This window comes from Dama dama, chromosome 13, assembly GCF_033118175.1.
Source record: "Dama dama isolate Ldn47 chromosome 13, ASM3311817v1, whole genome shotgun sequence".
NCBI classification, from domain to species: Eukaryota; Metazoa; Chordata; class Mammalia; order Artiodactyla; family Cervidae; genus Dama; species Dama dama.
Window position 1 is genome coordinate 67,389,950 of NC_083693.1, and position 24,805 is coordinate 67,414,754.

Genomic DNA, 24,805 nt, shown 5'->3' on the forward strand with positions numbered 1-24,805 from the left:
CCTCACAAAAGCCCTGCCCTACAGGGAGGTATCCCCAGCCCCATCGACCAGCTCCAACTGACCCGGGACACAGAGCAGGGCTGGGATCTGGCCCCAGGTCCCCGCTGCCCAGGTGAACATCCATGTCCAGGAACAAGGGCTCCCTCCAGGGAAAGCCAACCCCTAAAGCCTCAGTCCTGGGACACCCACCCTGAGTCCCGTTGGTCAGGACAGACACCTCTATACACAGAAGAACATCTTTGATTCAGGCAGAGGGAAGGTGGCCAGGAATCACCAGGTCCCAAGATGGGATGGTTTCCCCCATTCTCAGCACACCCCTGCCCTGTCACAAAGAGAGTAAGTTTGGCTGAAAAGCGGGGAGCCTTGTGGTTAGAGCCTTCCGCATCCAGAGCCTCCTTGGATCTGAGGCCACCAGGCCGGGCCATGGAGGGCTCTGGCTTCTGAGGAGTGAAAGCCGTCCTCATACACAGCACATTTTTTTAAAAGTCTCTTGGTAGTCTCCTTAGTTCTCCCTTGGGGTGAAACTCTTGCCCCATCACACACCTGCTATGTGATCTGAGGCAAGACAGCATCTCTGAACATGTCACCATCTGAAAAATGGGAATCACCACATCCATGGCACTAAATTGCTTTGGTAACTTACAAATATACCAAGCGCTCCCTGCAAAGAGCAGGAGGAGTAAGGAGAGCCCTAAGAGGGCCTCCAGGAGGAAAGGCACTGCTTGTAAATTTCCTTTGATGATGTTCCTGTCCACCTAAGCCCTGGAAGTGCTGCGGTCATCGCATGTTGTGGCTCTCTTCCGACTTGTTAAAATTAAAACGATCGCATCAATTTAATCTCAGATATACCACTCCTGGTTTCCCTGCCTGGAGGAGGAGGCAGTGGCCCTTGCAGTAATAGCAGCGCAGGTGTGGTGGGTGGTGTCCTCGTAAGAGTCACACAGGTGTGGCAGCAAACTGTCTTCTCTAACTATGTGCCTTGCATTCCCTCAGCCGTGAGACCAGCAGATGGGTCCAGGGCACCTGAGGTTCCGCCAGGCTAAACAAGTCAGGATTCTCTGACTCAGGAGCACAATTCGTGAGACCAGGGCTGTAAAAATTCCTGTTGATCATCTGAGATGTAGAGCATTAAGGGTCACTTTCTTGTTATGACTTCAGAAGAGGGAGGTTACTGCTCCTCAATGAGAAATCATATGTCTGCTATACAACAGGATTTGTGTCAGTTTTATTTTTTTTAAATCCAGCCAGAAAAAAAAAAATAAATAAATAAATCCAGCCAAAATAACATTTGAATCTGGGAAGACTGATTTTCTAAGATATCTTTGTGAAAATGCTCCATATTTTCTTCTAATTTTATTTGTATGTATGATCTGATATATGAAAGTAAAAGTCGTTCAGTCATGTCCGACTCTTTGCGACCCCATTGACTATACAGTCCATGGAATTCTCCAGGCTAGAATACTGGAGTGGGTAGCCATTCCCTTCTCCAGAAGATCTTCCCAACCCAGGGATCGAACTGAGGTCTCCTGCATTGCAGGCAGATTCTTTACCAGCTGAGCAACCAGGGAAGCCCTTGTATATGTATATAATGTATATATATTATATATATATATATATTATATACATATATATTGCACACATTGTGTATATATATATATAATGTAAATATATATAATATACATTGTTATATTTATACAATGTATATATATTATATACATACACATTATACACATTGTATATGTATATAATGTATTTCTTATTTCGTAAGTGATGAAGCATAAATTTTTAAAAATTTATTTATGGCCACACAGCATGCGGGATCTTTGTCCCTAACCAGGGATCAAACCCATATCCCCCGCAGTGGAAGCATGGAGCCTTAACTACTTAACTACTGGACCTCCAGGGAAGTCCCAAAAAATATTTTTAAAAAAGGCCCACAAGCCCACAGAAACAGGAAATCGCACTGAGAAGGGAGCTGACTGAGCCTGTACCCTCTCCTCCTATCAAAGACTGTTTGCATTATCATTCCCTTGCCTTTTTTTTTACCTGCTTAAATTTGTGAAACACTCTCTATGTAGAGAGGAGTGCATGAAATACACCTGTACTTACAAGCAATTACAAAGTGACTTCCCTAGTAACCACCCCCTCCCACCATGACCCTCTCAATCCCAATCTCCCCTTCCCCAACCCAAGGAGACACTTGACTTTTATTCAAGGTAATCACTTTCTTGCTTCTTTGCCATCATTTCACATCTCATGTATATATGTCGCTCAACAACTCGTGTTAGTGTGTTTGTGTTTCGACTTTCCTAATTTCCTGAGTGGCTCTCTGCCTTTCCCCTGAGCCTTTCAAAGTATTTTGGGGACGCTAGGATTCCCTTTGCCAAATCTGCAGCCCAGAAATCCAAGCGAGAGGTACAGGCCACACTACATTGTTACAATAACATTAGGAGGATTAGCATTAATGAAAACCAGGATAATGCCTCTTTCTGGCGTGTTCCCACCGTCCTGGGCATTCTGCTGAGCGTCGTCCTCAATTGTCTCACTCACCCTCCCAGCAATCCCACAGGGAGGTGTTGGGACCTCTTAACTCTGTTGTAGAGATGACAAAATCAAGGCTTCCGCTGCCAGGACTGTCCCCCATGTACTTCCTAGCTGCTCATTGCAAGGGAATTCATCCCTAAGTCTTGAAGCAAAGATTCCTTGGGGGATGGGCAGGGGTGGGGAAGGTGGCTACATACTTCCCTAACTTCCAGTGGCTCCCCCCAGCTTCTTCTCTCAGTGATCCAGCTGGACCACTTTTAGATGTTATAGGCGCGGGGGGCGGGGGGGAGGGGGGAAGGTTTGGAATCCACTTCTTCCAGCAAATGCCAAAATCTTAATGGCAACTGGATCCTGCCTCATCAGTACTGTTCTCCCAATAATTAACATGTAAGATTGTCCTGAGACAGGCTGTGTGGTTGGAGTGAAAAGCATCAAGCCCTGAGTTAAAGACCTGTGGTGGCCAACGGGAGGAGCCTGGAAAGGCATGGAGTGGAAGTCTGGGGTTGGCAGATGGAAGCTATTATATATGGAATGGATATATTATATATGGAATGGATAAGCAACAAGGTTATACTGCATGGCACACAGAACGAAATTCAGCGTCCTGTGATGGTGACTCAAATGATAAAGAATCTGCCTGCAATACAGGAGACCCAGATTCCATCCCTGGGTCAGGAAGTTCCCCTGAAGAAGGAAATGACAACCTACCCCAGTAGTCTCCCCTGGAGAATTCCAAGGACAGAAGAGCCTGGTGGGCTACAGCTTGTGGGGTGGGGCGGGGTCACAGAGTCGGACACGACTGAGCAACTAACATTTCCACTTCACGTTCATGATAAACCATAATGGAAAAGAATATATATGCATAACTGAATCCCTTTGCCTTGCAGCAAAAATTAACACAACATTGTAAACCAAGTACACTTCAATTAAAGAAAGAAAAAGAAAAGAAAAGAAGCTGCCTTGAGTTCAAATCCTGACTCCACCACTCCTGGCCTCAGAGGAGTCTCTCCCCTCATCTGTACCTGGGCCAGAAGTGGCAGCCTGGCCTGCAGTCAGAATCCTAGGAGGTGGGAGACAGGAAATGCTTCCTAAGAGCCCGGAGTCCTCTGGAGTCCCTGGCTGGTCCCTCTCTAATCTCTCTGCCTGGGTCAAGGACCAGCTTTCATGGCTGAAAGAGCTCAGAGGGAGATGATCCAAGGCCACCCGCCATTTGACAGACATCAAGGCAAAGGGGAAGAGGGCGGAACTGAGGCGGGGAGGATGCTCAGGTGTCCCAACCAACCCCCACCACCACTCCAAACTGTGACACCTGCTCCCAGGGGCTGAGTCTGACACCCCAGAGGACGCTACTGAAGGCGAGTCCCGTTTAATTCTCTCGGCAGGCGCTACAGTCATCCCATCTCTCGACTAAGGAAACTGAAGCTCTGAAAGGTGAAGGGAGGTTTCCACAGTCACACAGCTGGGGAAAGGTTAACACAGGGCTGGGCCAGCCAGTCTGACACATCCACCCCCATTTCTAACATCTGAGCCACACGGGAGGCCCCTCTGCCCGCGGGGCTCCCAGGGGCTCCAGGCTGCTTTGGAGGTGACGCTGGGCCTGCCCGGCCTGGCCTCCCCAGAATGGAGGTCACCCCGCGGCCAAGCCACAACCCCCCGAAAGCCCCCGCCCCAGGTTTCTGTATCCGGAGGCCACCCAGACAAGGACAGGTCCCCAGCTGTGGCAGAACATGCAAAGCGCCCCGGCTAGAGGTTTGTTCCCATGGAGACGGAAGGAACTCAAACGTCCCCTGAAGGGTGCCTGCAGGGGCTAGAGGCCAGCCTGCACCCCCAGGCAGAAACCTGAGCCCAGATTCTCACCACTCCCCCTCTGAGCCACCAGCAACTCCTTGGGGCCTCTCCTCAGGACCCCCAGCAAGAGAGGAATGAGTTCCAGAAATAAGCCTTCCTGGCCCACACCCGCTCCAGCTGCCCTCCAAGGGGCCTCTCTGGCTGCAAACGATGCCCGGGGGCCAGCAGGCTTGGCACAGCTGTGGCCGTCTGCCTGAGGAATGCACAGAGCTACACGTGTCAGAGAGCCCCGCGCGGGCCACAGTTCCAGGAAACAGAGCAAAACCTCCTGTTTGCGAAGCACACCTCCCCACTCTGCCTCCCAGCTCCTGATCCCTGATAGCCAGCCATTGGCTGTCCCCCCACTTGTGCAGGAGGCAAGGCTAGACCCTTGCAGAGTTAAGTTCTGTTCTTGGCTGTGTGGCTCTGGGCAAATCACTCGCTCTCTCTGGACCCGTTTCCTCTCCTCTTAAGGTTTGAAGGAGGCAGTGGCGCCAGGTTCAGAAAAGCAGTGATTTTGTGACATGCCCCCTTTTCTAGGACAGTCACTTTTCCCCACTGTCTCTTTTCCTCATTCCGAGAAATGTGGCATGCCCCTCTGGGCATGTCAGGCTCCCCAGCTGGCAGCCCTTGACTGTAAAAGGCCCACCAGTAGTGCCAGGAGGAACCTGGGAGAGGGTCCCAGGGCAGTCCTGGGCCAGCGCTTCAGGGCCAAAGTGGTAAAACAATGACATTCATGATCACCCCACCTGAGTTGTAATCCCTGCCTTAGAGTTTTGGAGCGGAGGTCAGTGGGCTGTGCACAGCACTCACTATTAATGGGTTGACCAAAGGACCATATCCACCAGGTCCGCTGTTCGGAATCAAGATCTGAAGATTCTTATGAGGAATCGGCATCCCTTTGGGGCTCCTTCAGGCCCTACAGGAGATTTTTGGCCTCACTCTCCCCGCCTTTAGAGATACAGGGATGAGGCTCAGAGAAGCTGAGAAGCTTGCACAAGGCTGCACAGCCCCGGGGATTCTGAATGAAACCGGTCCTGCCTGCGAGTGCGACTTCCCCTTCCCACTGCCGGTCCTGGGATCACTCAGGCAGACTCTACGGAGCGAGCTCGCGGCGGCCGGGAGCGGGTATTCCTGCCGGCGTTCACCGCCCGGGTCGGGGACACGCGGCGCAGTGACAGGTCCGCTGGCCCCAAGCGGAGGCAGAATGAAGACTGGAGGCGGCGCCCGACCCTGCGGGGACGCGCTGCCCGGGGCTTTCGGGCTGCTTCTTGGGGACCGAACCCCCAGAGTCGGGGAGCGAAAACGTTCGGGGATTTCGCAGGCGGCAGGGAACGGTTGGGTTTAAACTAAAAATACGCGCCCGCCCGCAGCTGTCACACCAGGGCCCCCGCCCCCGCGCCCCGGCGCGCCTCTCCAGGTCCCCTTGACTTTCGGCGATCACGATTCCTGGCGGGGGAGGCGCCAGGGCTGGCCCGGGGTGGGTGTTGACCCCCGGGGTGGGATCCGACCCTCCGGTCCTGTTCTGGTCCCCCGACCCCGCGCCACTTACCCGGACAGGAGCTTGCAGGAGCGCGGCGCCGCGGGCAGTCCGGGTCGAGCCACCCTCCTCCTCCCTGCGTCCCGGGCGGCTCCGGAGCGGGGCGGGGCCGGGGCGGGGCCCGGACACTCGCCCCCGCCCCGCCCAGTCCCCTCCGGACCTGCCACGCGAGCCGCCCCCAGGGCCCAGCCGAGATGGCTGGGCGAGAAAGAGGCGCGCGGCGGTCCGCGCGCTCGGCGGAGGGCCCCCGGGCCCGGCCTCAGCCCGGCGGGCGCCCTCGCAGACCCCTTTCCCCGGGGGGAGGCGGGGAGAGCGCGGTCATGGGGACTCCCCTCTCTCATCCCTGGTCCCGCGCCCAGGGCTGCCTTCTCCCAATTGGGAGCCGCCCTAAGCCCCGGCCACCCTCCTGCTTCCGCCTGGGTCTCATCCTTAGAGACGGAGCGGAGCCGCCTCTCCCCGGGGTAAAGTTCGATCTGCCGAATTCCTCTGTGCGCCTAGCCTTAGGGAGCGGGTTGGGGGCCTGGTGACCCTAGTCCTCTCTGAGCCGAGGTGGGGGCAACGGCTGGGACACCCCCCTCCCGGAGGCGCGAAATCCAAGGAGGAAGTGACACCTATCAACCAGCCTGACGGTGGGGGCGCCCCATCCGGCCCTTCCCACTCCACCGTTCCCGGAGCCTCCAAGCCAGGGACGTTCGCGCCCCAGGCTCGGGTGGGAGAACCCCAGGATACCGAGGCGAGGCGATGGGGGCTGAGTCACCAGGAATGTGAATCCCACCCAAGATCAACCTCCCACAAACCCCAGGTCCAAGAATGTGTCTCTCCTCGCTCTCCTCGTGCGCCCCGCCCCCCAGCGGACACTTCCTCCCACGGGTATGCAAATCCCAGATCCAGGGACTCCCAACCCTTTAACCTCTAAATTTTATCTGCCTTTGCCTTTGTGCTCCTAGCACTTGCAGGCCTTTAGACCGTCCTCCCCGCCAGCGCTGATCTTTGTCAGAGTAGTAATTAGAGGTTTGCACGATGGGTTCCGTTTCCTTTGAATGGGGATGAAAGCGACTCAAGAAGGATACAACTTGCAGAACTCTTGTACCAGGTGGACTCCAGTCTCCACAATTTAGGTGTGGCTGCGCCCATTCTGCAGATGAAGAGTTAGGTGGTTGTTCAGTCCCTCAGTCGTCTCTGACTCTTTGTGACCCCATGGACTGCAGCAGGCCAAGCTTCCCTGTCCTTCGCTCTCTCTAGGAGCTTGCTCAAATTCATGTCCACTGAGTTGGTAATGCCATCGAACCATCTCATCCTCTGTCCTCCCCTTCTCCTCCTGCCTTCAGTGTTTCCCAGTATCAGGGTCTTTTCCAACAAGTCAGCTCTTCGAATCAGATGGTCACAGTATTGGAACTTCAGCTTCAGCATCAGTCCTTCCAATGAATAGTCAGGGTTGATTTCCTTTAGGATTAGGGCTTCCCTGGTGGCTCAGAGTCTGCCTGCAATGTAGGAGACCCCAGTTCAATCCCTGGGTCAGGAAGATCCTCTGGAGAAAGAAATGGCAACCCACCCCAGCACTCTTGCTTGGAAAATCCCATGGACGGAGGAGCCTGGCGGGCTGCAGTCCACAGGGTCACAAAGAGTCAGACACAACTGAGTGACCTCACTCACTCTTCCTTTAGGATTGATTGGTTGGATCTCCTTGCTGTCCAAGGAACTCTCAAGAGTCTTCTCCAGCACCACAGTTCAAAGGCATCAGTTCTTTGGCTCTCAGCCTTTTTTATTGTCCCGCTCTCGCATCTGTACATGACTACTGGGAAAACCATAGCTTTGACTGTATGGATCTTTGTAGTCAAAGTAATGTCTCTGCTTTTTAATATGCTGTCTAGGTTGGTCATAGCTTTTCTTCCAAGGAGCAAATGTCTTTTATATTTCACGGCTGCAGTCACCATCTGCAGTGATTTTGGAGCCCAAGAAAATAAAGTCTGTCACTGTTTCCATTGTTTCCCCATCTATTTGCCATGAAGTGATGGTAACTGTCCCAAATCTAAGGCTTCCCAAAGGGTGTTTTCTTCTTTTGGTTCCTTAGTGAGGCTGGTAGGCTTTCTTTCAATGTTAGTTGAATAAATCAGTGTAGAAATCAGTGTCCTAAGAGTAAATTGTAAAGCAAGACCAGTGTGTGAGTGTGTGTGTTTTCCAAATGGAGGGCAAGGCAAACTGTTTTCTAAATGCCAAAGCTCAAGAGTTAAGGCTGGGTTAACTAGCTTGAGTTAAATGCCTGAGTGTCAGCCACACCTCCTACTCAGAACCCATTTACTAAGTTGTAATTATTCACAGGGTCAGAGGAGATACACACAAAGGGCCTCTTTCATCCTTGCCCTGTGATTGTTCTAGATGTCCAGTTGTGTTTCCTATTATCACCCTGACTCCTCTGGGCTTTGGGGGTTACAGCAGTCTAGCTGAAGGTACAGACGGCGTTCAACAATTATTATAATCCTGGGCATGTGGATAATGTGCTTTGCTTTTCCCAATGCTTCCACATGTATCTCCTCGTTAAATCTCTGCGAGGATCCTCTCGGTAAGTTACGAAAAGTTTAATGAGTTCTCTTCTGATGGAAAGAGGTCAGGTGATTTGCACCAGGAGGATGAAGACAGCTCTGACAACGTTCCTGAAAGGTTGCGGCTGAGAGATGGTTTGTTGCGCTGGGGAGCCAAAAGCTCAGGCTCCGGTGCCAAACTGCCCAAGTTTGCAACTTTCAGCTCATTACTCAACCTTGGTTTCCTTTTCTGTTAAATGGGTCTAATAATAGCAAGCTCTCTTGAATGGTTTTGTGCCTGGTATTGTGAGTACCCAGCTCATGCCAACTGTTCTGGGAGCTGTAGGCTCAGGATGGTTTCTGGCAGATAGAACCTTCACCCCTAGACTGCCAGGGAATCCCCTATTCAGTCTTTCATCAGACATTTCCCGAGCACTACTACGTGCTAGTTCCTGGGAATATGGAGAAGGATGAGTGAAGGACGGTCACCCGGACAGAGGTCACAGGGCCTGGATTCTGTGTCCAAGGGGCTGTCGCCTGAACAGGGTAGTGTGGTATAGATACAGACTGTCCCTCTCACTACAGAGCACCAGTCAAAGCTGAGAGGCCCAAATCCCAGGCCCAGCTCTGCTGCTTGACTGAGGGAAACTTAGCAAGTAACCTTGTAGGACCTTATTTTCCCATCTGTTAAATGGGGATAGCAATAATATTTCACAGGCAAGAACATACGGGATTAAAAATATTTTATAAACTGCAAAATACCATGCAGATGTTGCTAGTTTTATTATTATTATTAGCTTTAGCTTTACAGGGCTTAGTGCTTTTCAGGATAGTCTCCTGTTGCTTTCTTTAAGTCTGACATAAAAATGGGACCGTCCTTTTTGTTCATTCTCTGGCAAACAGGCCACTCCAAACAGTGCATATGGAAGGCGGAAAAGTTGAGTAAGCAATGTAGGAGAACGGGGGAGTTTGCAAGTAGGAAGGCTATAAAAACTTCAACTCATTTGTCTTTTCAGCATTACCCACTGCTACAGAAAAGAGTGAAGCTTATCTGGAAAGAAAATTCTGGCAAAGACGACGGGAGAGCCCCTGTGCCGTCTCTGGAGTGGAGTACAGGAAGCCCCACCCAAGCCTGCCTTTCAGAAGTGGCCCAGAGAGGGAACCACATGGAGGCCCTAAAATGATGCCTTTTGGAAATTCTGACTCATTTGGCGGCAGGGGTTATTTATGCAACGTTCAAAAGGTCTCCCAAGGAGTGACATATTGACTGTTCTTCCGCCAGGTCTCTTCCCTGTGGCCAGCGTCTCTACCACTGTGCACCCAGAAGCAGGGGCCAATTTCAAAAGCCTGGAGAAGTTATTCAGGTTTGTTTCACATTTGTCTCAGCTCGCTAACTGCAACAGCGATCCTCTACAAGTCTTATTTTGTGTGACTCTTATTTGTTTGTGTGGTCAATCTCTACAGAAAGAGTAAACGAAAGCGGGAATGAGTCTTCTGGCTAATCGAAACCCTTGTGTGCGAATGGGTAAACTGAGGCAAGAGGGCAGGAAGGAGGGACCCTACCTGTACCGTCCCAAGCCTGGTAACTGGTGTTCTGGAAATCTATGTTCCCTTTGGCCTGGAGAATTCCGTGGACTGTATAGGTCACGGGGTCGCACAGAGTCGGACATGACTGAGCGCCACTCATCTTTCACTTTCACTTTGTTTCATCTCTAGGCTGGGGGATCCATCCCTTTCCACCCCTTCCCCCTTAGTGATGACTCACGTTAGTGCTGCTGGCTGAGCACAGATGGAAAGCTTGCACTGGGGTAGCCATTTCTGGGACGCCTCATCAGAGACGTGCCCATCTGGGCATGGAAAGCTGGTTCTCATCCTGGTTCCGCTCGCAGCTGCCTCTTTCTTCGTTTCCTCCTTTGCTGCTCCTCCAAGTATGAGTCTATCTTTTCTCCCTCTGGTCCTACTGTGTGCTGGTAGGGTGAGCAGACCCACCAGCCCAGTTTGTTCATCTCTCCAAGTAGTCTGCCTTCCCCACTGGCAGCTGCCACCCCAAAACCAAGTAAGCTCGGGAACCGAAGTAATTCAGGCTGTTCTTCCAGATGCACGAATTGTGGTGCTTTTATAAAATTAAAATACAACATGTGTTGGAAGCAAGGGCTAGATTCTGGGATTACTGAGTTCTAGCCCTTGTAAATACTACTCACTAGCACTGTAACTTTGGGTCATTTCTGAGTCTCTGACTCCATGAAATGGGAGAACTGGAAAAGATCATCTCTAAGTTACTCCTCCCAATTTAAAAAATGTGAAATTTCTTTTCAAATTTAATTGATTTATTAATTAATCTGCATTGGGTCTTAGTGGCGGCATGAAGGATCTTTGGTTGCGGATTCTTGAGTTGTGGCGAGCGGACCCTGGAGCTCGGGGCTCAGCGGTTGCAGTATGTGGACTTAGCTACTCCCCAGCATGTGGGATGTTCCCCGACCAGGGGTCAAACCGACATCTCCTGCAGTACAAGTGGATTCTCAACCACTGGACCACCAGGGAAGTCCCCAAATAATATGCATCTTGATTGTACTGGATAATAATGCCATTGAGCATGGCTATTAAACACTACTATTATCTTACACTAAAGCATAAGTAATTACAGAAGCAAACATGTTAAGGTAAAATTGACAAACTTTATTCTTAACAAAATAAAATCCTTCTGAAAGAGCCTGGTCATGTTTCTCTCATCAGTGGGCAAGCCAATCTATTCTCTCTGCTTTTGCTTAAGGAGCACCTTAAGTGGTTTTATTTTTTATTTTTTACAATTACATGAGGTAATTGTGGATTATGCAGTTGTAACGGATTAGACAGAGAAAGTCCTCTGCACCTTTTACCAAGTTTCTTGCAGTGGCAACATCTTGCAAATGTAGCTAATACAATATCACAACTAGGATACTGACACTGACATCAAGATGCAGAGCATTTCCATGACCACAAGGATCTTTCATGCTGCTCCTGTCTCCTGCCCTCATCCCCTCCTTCACCCCTGGCAACCATTAACCTGTTCTCCTTTCTACAATTCTGCCATTTCAAGGATATTATACAAATGGAATCATAAAGTGTGTAATCTTTGGGAACCAGCTATTTTCACTCAGCGTAATTCACTGGTGATTCATCCAGGTTGTTGAATCCACATCTCTTTATTGCTGAGTCTTATTCCAGAGTATAAATGGACCATAGCTCATCTAACCATTGACCTGTTGAAGGACATCAAGGTGGCCTCTAGTTTGGGGCTATTTTGAATAAAACGGCTGTGAACATTTAGTACAGCTTTTCGTGTCAGTGTAAGTCTTCACACTTTAAGTTTTAACTGGTATGGTACCTGTACACAGTACCACACCACCAATTTTTGTCCCATTTATTTATAGTGATGAACACACTCCAAAGATGTTGAAGTGTCTAGTAATTGCCCAGGACCAGGCTGTGAGTTGCGGAAATTCAATAAAAGCAAACTATGTGGTTCCTAACCTTAGGAATTTGCAAACTATTGTGGAAGCAACACTGAAACACTGAAGTTACATTGAAATAACAAGACAGCGCTGCACATGATCAGGTGTGCAGGGTACACAGTTGACTCTTACAGGAATCCAGAAACGGGAGAGAAGGGTGAAGGCTCACGTGTTTGGGGAAGGGCGTTGTGGATAAGGTGAGATGTGAGTTACATCTTGAATGATGGAGAATAGTAACAATATCTAGCATTTATTAAGGATACTACGTGCCAAGCACTGTCCTAAACCTTTATACTTCTTATATTAACTCATTTAGTCCTCATCAAGGTAGCTATTATTATCTAATTTTACAAATGAGGGAACACATCTATCATGAGGCTGCCCTGGACTACAACCCAGGTCCTGTTATGAATAACCACTCCTTGGTTCAGCTCACAACTCTCATGAATAACCACTGCCCCTACTGTCTGCCTGGTGGCAATGGTGGAGGACCATTTTCTGATCATGATTGAATTCCAATCTGTTTCTTAGGTTTTATTTTTTACACAGAGCCACACTGAACCCCAAATGTCACAGTTCTGGCTCCATTAATGTGATGCGTTCCTTATGTGTCCATGTTACTGATGAGAAATTACTTTGTAAAGAATAGCACCAGCCTCAGTCACAGGAGAGAAAGCATAGTGCATGTGCTACAAGAGGGAGAGAACCAGCCTGGAGGTCTGCTCTGTGTGTGTGTGTGTGTGTGTGTGTGTGTGTGCAAACAGCAGGGCTGAACCCTCCAGTCACATTGCTTACCTGCAGTGAGCAAAACATCAGAGCTGCAGCTTCGTACGTACTGGGAAACTCGCAGGGCAGTCTGAGATCGTTTCTGATAATGACTGTGGTTTTGTGTTCTCCGAACCGCTCTGTACCAGGGAAGTCACAGCCACGCTCAGCGATTTCCTTGGTTGCTGAGCAGGTGGGATGTGTGATTTCTCTTCGTAAACAGACTTGAGCACGGCTCAGCCTTCCAGCCTCACTGTTTTGGCCTAAACAACGGCAGCACAGCACTAGGAACCTGGCTTCTTTGTTCAGTTTTGTTTTGAAACCTAAATGCAGCCTTGAGAAGGTCAGTGTTGCCGACCCAGGGATGGCAGGGGGAGGGAGGGAGAAGGAGACGTGGGGAGGGGGGAGGTGTGGCAGAGGGTAAGCTCACGGATGGAAATCTCCTGACGTGGTACCTCTGGGGCTCGGCATCTTCCGACTGGCTGGGTCCAGGGTGGGCCATCTCCCCTCCCCTGTCTCCACACCTAGAAAACAGGGCTGCTTCGTGTCCTGACTTCCCTGTGGGAGCTGTCTTCAGGATTGCTGAGAATAAGGGCCATGGGAATGGGTTACAAACTTGAGCTTCTATGCAAGTGTGTGCTACCATGGGAAGTGGAATCCTCCCCTGACGAGCCTTGCCAGTCAGAGTTCACAACTGAGACTGACTCAGGAAGAGGCTGTGGGTGAGGGAGAATCTCCACTAAGGAGGAAGAGAGAACTTGTTTTTACTCCCTGGAGACAGGGTTTTGAATTCTGCTGCAGTGTTCCCGCCTTGCTTTGGGCAGGCTTGGCTGTCCTGAACATGTGATAATATTAGAGGTGCACTTGTAATAGGCAGCATGCCCAGGAAGCGGGGGCGGGGGGGGAATCTGCACCTGACTTAGGGCAGCAGAACATTCCAGGCATTTGTGCCCCTCCCCCAGGAGCACCATGCAAGCGGGCTGGGCTCTCCTGGGGGAAGCCCACATCTGGGGCACAGCTGGCCCCTCTCCTGGATAGGCAGAGGCTTGGGTCAAACAGGTCCACGTGCCTGTAAGAAACCTGTTGCTCTTGATGACAATTCTTGATGTTTTCCCAGCCGCGAAAGTCATTTCACCGCAGAAGCCCCTTTCCATCAAATGTTAGAATCCTGCTGTGAACTGGCCCCAGACACATGCCGAACGAACAATTCTCAAACCGACTGCCTCAAGTCCTTGCTCTGCATGAGGCCCAGCACCTGGCCTACAATCTTAAAAGAACTTTAATACTCAATTTTTTTTTTAATGCTGTCGAGATGGTCTGCAGAGAAGAACGGCAAGGGTCACCAAATGCACCTCCTGGCTCTACAAAAGCCGGACGCGGCGGACAGAAGCGGCCCCTGTAAACGGGCAGGAGAGAGAGCAGCGCAGGCCCCGTGTCCTTGGGTATTTAAAGGTCCTGCTGGTGCAGCGCCAGTGGCATTAGTTCACCGGCTTCAGCGATCAAGGCTGTTTCATCATCCAGGCTGAAATATTTGTGTCACTGGTGAATCTGGGCAAAGGCCGAGACCCTGTCTGCTCAGTTTACAGTCTCTAGGACGGCCTGACACACAGGTGCACAGACACAAATAGCAGCCAGAAGACTCTAGAAATTCACTGGCCCGGCTCCTTCGTGTTCCAGAGACTCAGAGGTTCGGGAGCTGCCCAAGGTCAGGAACATGAGCCCTCCCCACCCCCCACCCCCCATGGCTCAGCCCACAGCGACGCTTACCTCCATTGCCAAACCCAGGGGACGCTTGGGTTCTTACCTGGCCTCTCTCGTGGCTTCTGACCACCCTGATGGGGCCTCCCTCCTGGAAGGAAGCTTGTTTCTCCTCTGGCCTCTTTGCTAGTCTTCAGGCTTATCCTTCCCTAACAGCATACATCTCCCAGCTTGTGTTGCTGGTTTTTCCCTTTTTCTTGCTCTCTCTGCCCAAATATTTTTCTTTTTAATATCTTACTTTGGCTGCGGTGAGTCCTAATTGCAGCACTCAGGATCCCGATCTTTGTTGTGGCATGTGAAACTTTTTAGTTGCGGGGTGTGAACTCTCAGTTGCAGTGTGTAAGACCTAGCTCCCCAGGGATCGAACCCGGGCCTCCTGCATCGGGAGTGCGGAGTCTCCGTAGCCACTGACCACGAGGAAAGTCCCCAAATCTCTTTTATTATCAGGTCTAGACCTTCCGGGGCAATCATCTGAGTAATTTCCCCCAATATTTCAGATATAACCTAACGACTTAGATAGACACCCCTCAGATTCCTCAGACTCAGAATGTCTGAAAGTAATTTGTGTCTCACCCCTCCAATCCTTCTCCCTCCTCTCCCTGTGTTCCTTGTATTCGCTAGCTGGGAGGAGCTCCAGGGCTAAGGTAGAACCTGGAGGTAAGCCTGAGTCCACCTCTTCTTCCCAGCCCCCTCCCCACGTCCAGCCAGTTACCAGATGACATCCACCCAGACTTCAAAGTGTGGAATGTGACTTGCACGGGTGACCACTCACGGCACACAAGTAGAGCCCGGGAACTGCTCCATCTTCCAGCGGTCTCCTGACCGGTCTCTCTCGGTCAGTCTGGGCCACCTCCAGTTCGTCAGCATTCCTACCAGGCTCATTTCTCAAGAACTCTGCAGCGGACACCCTTGCTATGACCTTCTCTCATCCCAAGGACAAAATCCTAAGGCCCCATCTACACTCACTTGCAGGCACGTCTACTAGTGAAGCACCCTGGCACCCACCTGGGCCTTTGTCTTGGCGATTTCCTCTCCCTGGAATGTCCTTCCCTTTCAAGTAGCAGCTCTCTACCCTTCGTCCACACTCAGTTCAAACACCACCCCCTCTAACTTTCTCTGAGGCCCTGCTGTGCTGGGCCTGGCAGCCCCACCCCCTGGCGGTGCTTAGCGACCTTCTTGCATAAGGCTGAGGTCCTGGGGAGTGGGCGTGTCTTACCCCACTCTGCGGCCTGCTTAGCACAAGCTCTGTGGTTGGATGGTTCTCTCCCTCCTATGGCATCTGTGGTCAGTAGTGAGTCTCAGGTAATTTAGGATTTGAGATACTGTCCTACATTGTTTACCATGTCACAGGTTCTCCATTCAAGAAGCATGCCTTGTGCACAAAGGAGGACCAGGGTGGGAAAGAGTTCCACTGGACTAGAAGCGGAAGGTCTGTTGGGGTGGGAGGGGCATAAAATTAAACTGTGATACGTACAAAACCCCTGAAGGGTTTTGGTCTCCAAAAGTAGTGAAATAGGGCTGGCTGGTCGGACAGCGAAGTGCTTCTGTCCTTTGCTGCCTCTGATGGTGTATCTAGCATTTGCAGAAATGCTTTATGGACGCTGGCTAGCTGAGTTCTTAAGCCCAGCACGGGATTCGCAGTTTAGAAAAACCCAACTTTATGCCAACATAATTCAATACGTCACCACCTAATTAAACACAGTATTTTTAAGGGGCTCATCCTGGACTAATACGAGATATATAACAGGAATAAAATAACACTGCTTTTCTGGCATTAATGAGGGAATTATGCCTCTGAAATTTATCTTTTAACCCAACCCACTTAGACTATGCCTTCCCTGATGGCTCAGACAGTAAAGCATCTGCCTACAATGTGGGAGACCCAGATTCAAGCCCTGAGTTGGGAAGATCTCCTGGAGAAGGAAATGGCAACCCACTCCAGTATTCTTGCCTGGAAAATCCTATGGATGGAGAAGCCTGGTGGGCTACAGTCCATGGGGTTGCAAAGATTCAGACATGACTGAGCGATTTCACTTAGATCAGGAGTCTGTATACTTTTTGTTGGCAATTTAACATACACTATGTTTCCTTGACTTCTTAACCAAAGCACACAGAATACCATTTTCTTGTCTGAGTGACTTGGAATTACTACACAGGGGCTCTAATGCTCAAGGAATTGTGACACCTGAGGACCATGAACCTCCACTTACACCCAATGCTCCCAGAATCAGTTCAGTTCAGTTCAGTCACTCAGTCGTGTCCAACTCTTTGCGACCCCATGAATCACAGCACGCCAGGCCTCCCTGTCCATCACCAACTCCCGGAGTTTACTCAAACTCATGCCCATCGAGTCGGTGATGCCATCCAGCCATCTCATCCTCTGTCGTCCCCTTCTCCTCCTGCCCCCAATCCCTCCCAGCATCAGGGTCTTTTCCAATGAGTCAACTCTTCGCATGAGGTGGCCAAAGTATTGGAGTTTCAGCTTCAGTATCAGTCCTTCCAATGAACACCCAGGACTGATCTCCTTTAGGATGGACTGGTTGGATCTCCTTGCAGTCCAAGGGACTCTCAAGAGTCTTCTCCAACACCACAGTTCAAAAGCATCAATTTTTCGGTGCTCAGCTTTCTTCACAGTCCAACTCTCACATCCATACATGACCACTGGAAAAACCATAGCCTTGACCAGACGGACCTTTGTTGGCAAAGTAATATCTCTGCTTTTTAATATGCCATCTAGGTTGGTCATAACTTTCCTTCTTAGGAGTAAGCGTCTTTTAATGTCATGGCAGCAATCACCATCTGCAGTGATTTTGGAGCCCCCAAAATAAAGTCTGACACTGTTTCCACTGTCTCCCCATCTATTTCCCATGAGGTGATGGGACCAGATGCCATGATCTTAGTTTTCTGAATGTTGAGCTTTAAACCAGCTTTTTCACTCTCCTCTTTCACTTTCATCAAGAGGCTTTTTAGTTCCTCTTCACTTTCTGCCATAAGGGTGGTGTCATCTGCATATCTGAGGTTATTGATATTTCTCCCGGCAATCTTGATTCCAGCTTGTGCTTCTTCCAGCCCAGCGTTTCTCATGATGTACTCTGCATATAAGTTAACTAAGCAGGGTCACAATATACAGCCTTGATGTACTCCTTTTCCTATTTGGAACCAGTCTGTTGTTCCATGTCCAGTTCTCTAACTGTTGCTTCCTGACCTGCATACAGGTTTCTCAAGAGGCAGGTCAGGTGGTCTGGTATTCCCATCTCTTGAAGAATTTTCCACCGTTTATTGTGATCCACACAGTCGAAGGTTTTGGCGAACAAAGCTAGTGGATGTAATGGAATTCAAGTTGAGCTATTTCAAATCCTGAAAGATGATGCTGTTAAAATGCTGCACTCAATATGCCAGCAAATTTGGAAAACTCAGCAGTGGCCACAGGACTGGAAAAGGTTAGTTTTCATTCCAATCCCTAAGAAAGGCAATCCCAAAGAATGCTCAAACTACCGCACAATTGCACTCATCTCACACGCTAGTAAAGTAATGCTCAAAATTCTCCAAGCCAGGCTTCAGCAATACATCAACCGAGAACTTCCAGATGTTCAAGCTGGTTTTAGAAAAGGCAGAGGAACCAGAGATCAAATTGCCAATATCCGCTGGATCATCGAAAAAAGCTCCCAGAATATAGCTGTCCAAAAAGAGAAAAATCCCCAAGTATCTGCTTCTCAGTTTTTAAAATCTCCTGTTAGTCATGGATTCTTCCTGCATTTAGTGTTAACCTTTTAAATTTACTTCTAATCTGTTGTGGCTGTAATATTAGAAAACTAAGCAAGTATACCGCTCCCTAAAATAAGCACAGGCCTTGGAAGGGAACCAACAGCCTCTTCCCAGAATCCGGCAGCTCCCAGACTCCTGTGTTCTGACAGGGGCAGCACTTACTGGCTTTTGCTGCTCGGCTTCCCAAGGAAGATAGACTAGTGCCCCCTACCTGCCTTGCGGGGTAAGGCCGAGACTCATTATGAAATGCTCCAAGTTTCTCAAAGAATAGAGTGATTTTCAAAGTTGATGAGTTATTTTGCAATAAGCAAAAATCCCTTCAAGTAGGAGGATAGCATTGGCCCTGGCCCCTGCAGTATGGATGAACCCCCCGAGCCGCAGCTGTGCAGTAGGAAGAGATGAACAAGGCAACAGCTCACCCACTGGCCTGACATGCAGGCTTAGAGTTACACGGAGTGCAGACCTGGATGTCTGGAGAGGGGAGAAGGCCTGCAAATATGTCACCTTCTCCTCAGGGCTTTATTTTTTTTTTTTTAATAGTTTTTATTTATTTAATTTTTGGCTCTGCTGGGTCTTTGGTGTTTCTAGTGCTTTTCTCTAGTTGTGGAGAGCGGGGACCACTCTCCGGTTGGGGTGCTTGGGCTGCTCTTTGCGGTGGCTTCCCTTTATGCGGGGCATGGTCTCTAGGGTGCTCAGGCTTCAGTAGTTGGTGGCACATGGCTTTAGCTGCTCTGAGTCTTGTGGGATCTTCCCGGATGAGGGATGGAACCCCTGTCTCCTGCACTGGCAGGCAGGTTCTTTACCACTTAGCCATCAGGGAAACCCTCCTCAAAGTTTTAATACAAAATTCTCTTGGTGACCCAATTTTATAAGTGCAGACTATGCAAAATGCTCCCCCCTTATTATATTTTTTTTTACAGAGTATAATTGGTTAATGATATAGTCTTTTTATTAAAGTTCCAAAACTCTGGCTCACAGAAATTTGTTATCAAACTAATTCTATCTCAGTAGGTTACACTTTCAAAAACTGTCAAGTTTAGAATAAGCAAGTGGCTAATTTTTCTGGCCATTAGAGTAGAAAAAATATTATTTAAAATCCTCATTATTTTTCCTGCAAAAGGAAAATAAACAGTTAATGTCATTCCACTTCCAACCCACTCCCCTACTCCGAGGAATTAGGGTCCTTTGCTGGCTACTCTGGTGAAAGAGGTTAGAGCTATGGATTCCCAGGAGAGCAAGATTTAATTTTGAAGCACAGAATTATTAAGGCTCAAGGGCTGAAGTATGAAGTGAAATCCTGACTCAACATAAAGAGTACTGATGGCCTTGGTAATACATCTTAGTCATCATTCAAAGGAAAACAATACAATTTTCTCAGTGTTCGTCTGGCTGTGAGCTCAGTGATTATCAGAGGGAGACACAAGACTCCTGCCAACAGATAAATCATCTAACACGTGACACACAACAGCCTTGGCTCCTTGCTATTGAAATTCTGTGGTCTAGTCACCTTCTCAGAAGTCCCTGGAGCGTAGTAACAGTCTGAGTTACGGAATCTACTTGTTAGTAAGAAAGAAATATAACACAAAACATTAATATGTTTCACTGAACAGCTGAGCAGAATTCTTTTATCACCTTTACTCAAGTCTTAGCACGCTTTATGATTAACTTTTAACTTTTAATTTGACCTTATAGGAGATATCATTTGGGCTCTTTCCCTTGAAATGAAATAAGGTTCGCAATAGAAAGAAGTCCAGCAGATGTCTGATTTTAAAGGCCTATGTGTAGCCAGGGAGTTCAGTCCTCACTGAGAGAGGAGCATGTGGATAAAAGGGAACATAACTTTCAGAAGTGCAAAACTATGGTTTATTCTTTCAATCGGAGTTTTGCACTGAACTTGTTGTCATTTTAGTTTCAAAAAGCATGAAAATCACATTTGTGTCCAGTACAAATTCATATCCTGGAGATAATTCAGGAATATTTAATTTTCTGTCAGACTTACTGACTTTGCTACAATTCTGAATTAAAATTAAAAAAAAAAATGCTTGTGAAGGTAAAACAAAACAAACTTACGAACCCGAAGTGCTCAAGTTTGTCAAAAAGATGTTACTAACCAAGAGTGAAAAGAGAATTTAGGAGCCAAAATGCCCAAGAACAATTATCCTAGGTCTAAGGCAAGTTTCAAATGAATTCTTGTACAAAAAACCTGTTTGTTGTGCTACACACGCACAACAGTATTTGGGGGGTAAATGTATAATAGCAGAGGAATAGGATGCAAAGAAATTCATTAAAACTCTGCAGTCCTTATATAGAGACACCACCCTTGTGGCAGAAAGTGAAGAACTAAAGAGCCTCTTGATGAAAGTGAGAGTGAAAAAGTTGGCTTAAAGCTCAGACATTCAGTTTTAAGCCAGCTCTTTTACACTCTTTCATGTTATTATGACTAGATAAATGCAACTGACATCTAGGGCCATGTAGTAGGCCATGTTTTCCCCTTGCACAGTAAGTGTGTTTTCTCTGGTGCTAGTAACGATCTTGTTGGGAGGCCTGGAGTGCTGCAGTCCATGGGATCACAAAGAGTTGGACCCGACTGCGCAAGTGAACAAAACAACAGTAACATGAAATACTGATCTGACCACAGTTATGAGACAACGGAACGAGAAAGTAATGGGAAGAGATATGCACACACGGAGGAAGTTAAATCCTCATCTTTCTCAGTGGGAGGGCAACAAACACCTGAACATTAACAGTTAAGAAAGTAGCTAAGTAGACAAGTTCTTTACACAGGGATAAGCACCAAGGAAACTGACTAAGAGATGAATGTTATCACCTAATGAAAAAGCTTATAAAACCTACTTGGTTATTTAATCTATGTGCATATCTAGATTTGATTAAAATAAAAAGTGAACTAAAAATGAAAACAACAACAAAAAAGCTCAACATTCAGAAAACTAAGATCATGGCATCTGGTCCCTTCAATTCATGGCAAATAGATGGGGAGACAGTGGAAACAGTGGCAGACTTTATTTTTCTGGGCTCCAACATCACTGCAGATGGTGACTGCAGCCATGAAATTAAAAGATGCTTACTCCTTGGGAGGAAAGTTATGGCCAACCTAGACAGCATATTAAAAAGCAGAGACATTACTTTGCCAACAAAGGTCCGTCTAGTCAAGGCTATGGTTTTTCCAGTAGTCATGTCTGGATGTGAGAATTAGACCATAAAGAAAGCTGAGCACCGAAGAATTGGTGCTTTTGAACTGTGGTGTTGGAGAAGACTCTTGAGAGTCCCTTGGACTGCAAGGAGATCCAACCAGTCCATCCTAAAGGAGATCAGTCCTGAATATTCATTGGACGGACTGATGCTGAAACTGAAGCCCCAATACTTTGGCCACCCGATTGAAAGAACTGAGTCATTTGAAAAGACCCTGATGCTGGGAGGGATTGGGGGCAGGAGAAGGGGACGACAGAGGATGAGATAGTTGGATGGCATCATCGACTCAATGGACATGAGTTTGGGTAAACTCTGGGAATCAGTGATGGACAGGGAGGCCTGGCGTACAGCAGTCCATGAGGTCGCAAAGAGTCAGACACAACTGAGCAACTGAACTTCAAGTGTCACAAATATATTTTTCACCAATCAAGGAAGGGGGAAGATGTGAGGGGCGGGAAATTCCAGGGACAATCCCAATAAGCTCGCATGAGATGCTGAGGACTGGAAGCCAGACCCCACACTCTACATCCCAAATCCCAGAACAGAATCAGGTTCTGCTGTGACACCCAGGCTTTCATAAAAGCTTCTTCAAGGATCCATTTTCACTTGAATCTCCCACAGTTTGCTTTAGACTGAACTAACTCAATTTACAGCATTTTTCTTCATTTTACCCAGATGGAGAACAGGACCTCTGAGGCAGAAAAGGGGGTGCCTGAACAAAGCCTCCTTTCCTGTCTCTAAGCTGAACCCACATGATGTGAGAAACTGCAATTAGCAAAACTGAGGCCACGCCCATGGCCAGAGAAGTATTTATAAACCCAGCTGTCTTGTCAGATAGAGAGGTAGTAAAGGTTGCAAAGGCATTTCTATCTTTGCCTTACCAGTGAGCAAAACTCCTCCTGGGAGGCTGGGCACTGCAGCACATTTTCTTACACATTATTTTTAGGGAATCAAGTTAATTTCAGGGTTGCAGAGATGCTCTAAAATGACTCAAGAGCTAAGGTCATCATGGAGAAAGGTCTTGGGTTCTGGCTCAAGTCTATAGAAATCTGGGTCTCGAATGCTATTCTAGCTCAGGAATGTCTGGGGGCCCCAGCCATCCTGCAACATAAGTAGCCACTTTTTCTCTTAAAATGACACAGAATGCTCTGGCCAGCTGGACCTACCTGATGTTTCTGGGTCATGTGTCCTATACAAAATAACCACACCCTGTCAGAAGGCGGCATGAACCTCAGGACTGAAGTTAGGGTATGAAAACACTCACATGCCGAGTGTTCGAACAGTTTCATCTTTAGGCTGGATAATCCTGACTTTTTGTTTAGGGCTGATATATAGGAAGAAACGATGTCAAATTTGTTAAGGTTTTAACTACAGTTCAACCTTTGCATTTGTTTTCAGAGTGAGTAGAAAGGAGAAATTTTACTAAATATAGTAAAGCCTTATCTATAAATAAACATGGGGAAGAAAAACCTTTTTAGGATGCCTGAGTCAGCATGTTTACATAGTAGGATTATTTAGTTTGGGGCCAAATTACACTTTTTGACCCAAATCCCAGGATTCTAAGTTCCCTGTACTTCCCACCCCCACCTCCCTGTTAATGTCCACAAGGGAGAGATCACAAACTGATAAAGAGGGTGATGTCCCTGTTCAGAACACCCAAACGCACTTGCATACAAATGTAGACTCCTTACAACTGTTTAAAAAGTGTATTTTTGTCATAGGTTCACTATAGAGTCTCCAGTGAGAAAGTTGGTAATTCAGATGCCAAGTTATATACAAGAGGCTGGTGCTTTGGAGGAAATATTCTGAATACTATTTTCTTTGATTCTTTAAATCACTGATGTTTGGTGCCAACACCTGATGAGTGGTTTTAAGTCAAAGACAGAAAGGAATAGATTCAACACATACAACATTTTATATTTTAGGTTACTTTATTAAAAACTTAAATTTAGGTGTATTGTTTCCGTTTCTTTGGTGTAGATACATGATCTCTTTCCCTTCATCATCCTATCAAAGCCATCCCACTTCGCTCTTTGAAAGAACCCCCGCTTGCTTTTCCATATCCTTGCCTTTCACAGACAGTCTCACCATACTTGACTATAACGAGCAACTCTACCGTAAGTTTGGAAAACATAGAGTTCATATTCTTCCTGCTCAAGGATTATTCTTAAGTCTTTAATGACAGCTATATTCTCAATTTAATACAATGTCTGTCAATTGTACTGGCAAAGCCAATATTACACACCAGGTAAACAACAGGCTACTCCCCACGACCCAGTTTTACATTTCGGATTCTCATAACCGGTTTGCAAATTCTTCTCCCTATTCCAGTGAACACAAGAAGAGAATCAGGCAGCTTAGAGCAGGCAATGAACAATTTAGGTTTTCTGGAACAAACTCAATATTTATTTAAAAAAACAAAAACACAAAACTTACTGTAAGTATTGGGTTGGCCAAAAAATTCGTGTGGGTTTTCCCAGCTTACAGGAAAACCGAATGAACTTTCTGGCCAACCCAATATGAGTAAAAGTTAGGTGACCATGCAAATGATACAGTCCCTAATGTTACGTGCCACAGATGCTGGACTTCTGGAACAACAGTTAAACTTCCACATCACATCACTTCCTGTATTATTTCTGTTCATGATGTCTGTTCCTCTGATTTACCTGGAATCAATGACTCTGGGGGAGAAAAAAGGATTCTTTAAGAAGCTGATCAATAGTGGGTCCCACATTAGTAAAGTACTAAACATCAATAACATCAAAGGGGGATTAAATAAATCTGTCACTGGGGAGCATTTCTCAGCAAAGTCTTCAGTTTAATTTTCAGCTTATGGGGCTCAAGCTTCACGCTAAATGATTATTTGAGAGCTCATATACTAATTTTCACATTTTTTAACCTTGAATGCAGAACGAGGTCACCTCCAGACACAACTTTTAAAATACTTAGGGTTAAAAAAAAAAAAAAAGAAAGAAAGAAAGGTAATTTGTAGCAGTACTTAAGTGTCCAACAGAAACCACTTCATCTGTTAAACAATATCTGACTGCCAAAGTTTCTCTTCCTGTCGGTTGATAGACAATGACATGGCACAGCCATCATCGCCGTGGCAACAGCACTGGGAACTATCAGAGGAAAATTGCACATGGCCCTGCCGGCCCTTGAGCAGTCATGCCTCAGCTTCCTCTGGAGGATGCTTTCTCTGCAAGTCTGGGATGCTCCAGGGTACCATCAACCCAGTGCGACACCAAGACTACAGATCACGTGGCGATTTCACGGAGCCCCGCTCTTCGGGGATCACTCTTGTCACCAAGGAGAGCACCCGTTTTACGTACTGAAGATGCAGCGGTGAATGAAGTCGAGGGTCTGGGAGAGAAGGCAACAAACAA

At 47.7% G+C, this 24,805-nt stretch overlaps 1 protein-coding gene, 2 long non-coding RNA genes and 1 other non-coding gene across 4 annotated transcripts in view; 2 read left to right on the top strand and 2 right to left on the bottom strand.

Moving 5' to 3' along the window:
* SYNE3 (spectrin repeat containing nuclear envelope family member 3) overlaps nt 1-5,999 on the bottom strand; it is a 106,018-nt gene extending 100,019 nt beyond the window's left edge. Inside the window, exon 1 of the mRNA XM_061159373.1 lies at nt 5,924-5,999. The gene's annotated coding sequence lies outside the window, so the exon portion shown is untranslated. The remainder of the gene's footprint in view (nt 1-5,923) is intronic.
* Nucleotides 6,000-6,296: 297 nt separating this feature from the next.
* LOC133068218 (uncharacterized) lies at nt 6,297-11,225 on the top strand. The gene is made up of 4 exons (XR_009695474.1): nt 6,297-6,781; nt 9,447-9,794; nt 9,895-10,012; nt 10,147-11,225. It is a non-coding gene; the product is annotated as an uncharacterized LOC133068218 (long non-coding RNA).
* A 1,294-nt stretch (nt 11,226-12,519) lies between these two features.
* Nucleotides 12,520-24,577, top strand: LOC133068217 (uncharacterized). The gene is made up of 4 exons (XR_009695473.1): nt 12,520-13,029; nt 13,804-14,391; nt 15,131-17,884; nt 24,495-24,577. It is a non-coding gene; the product is annotated as an uncharacterized LOC133068217 (long non-coding RNA).
* On the bottom strand, nt 24,404-24,678 carry LOC133068718 (small Cajal body-specific RNA 13). The gene has a single exon (XR_009695671.1). It is a non-coding gene; the product is annotated as a small Cajal body-specific RNA 13 (non-coding RNA).
* Nucleotides 24,679-24,805: the final 127 nt, after the last annotated feature.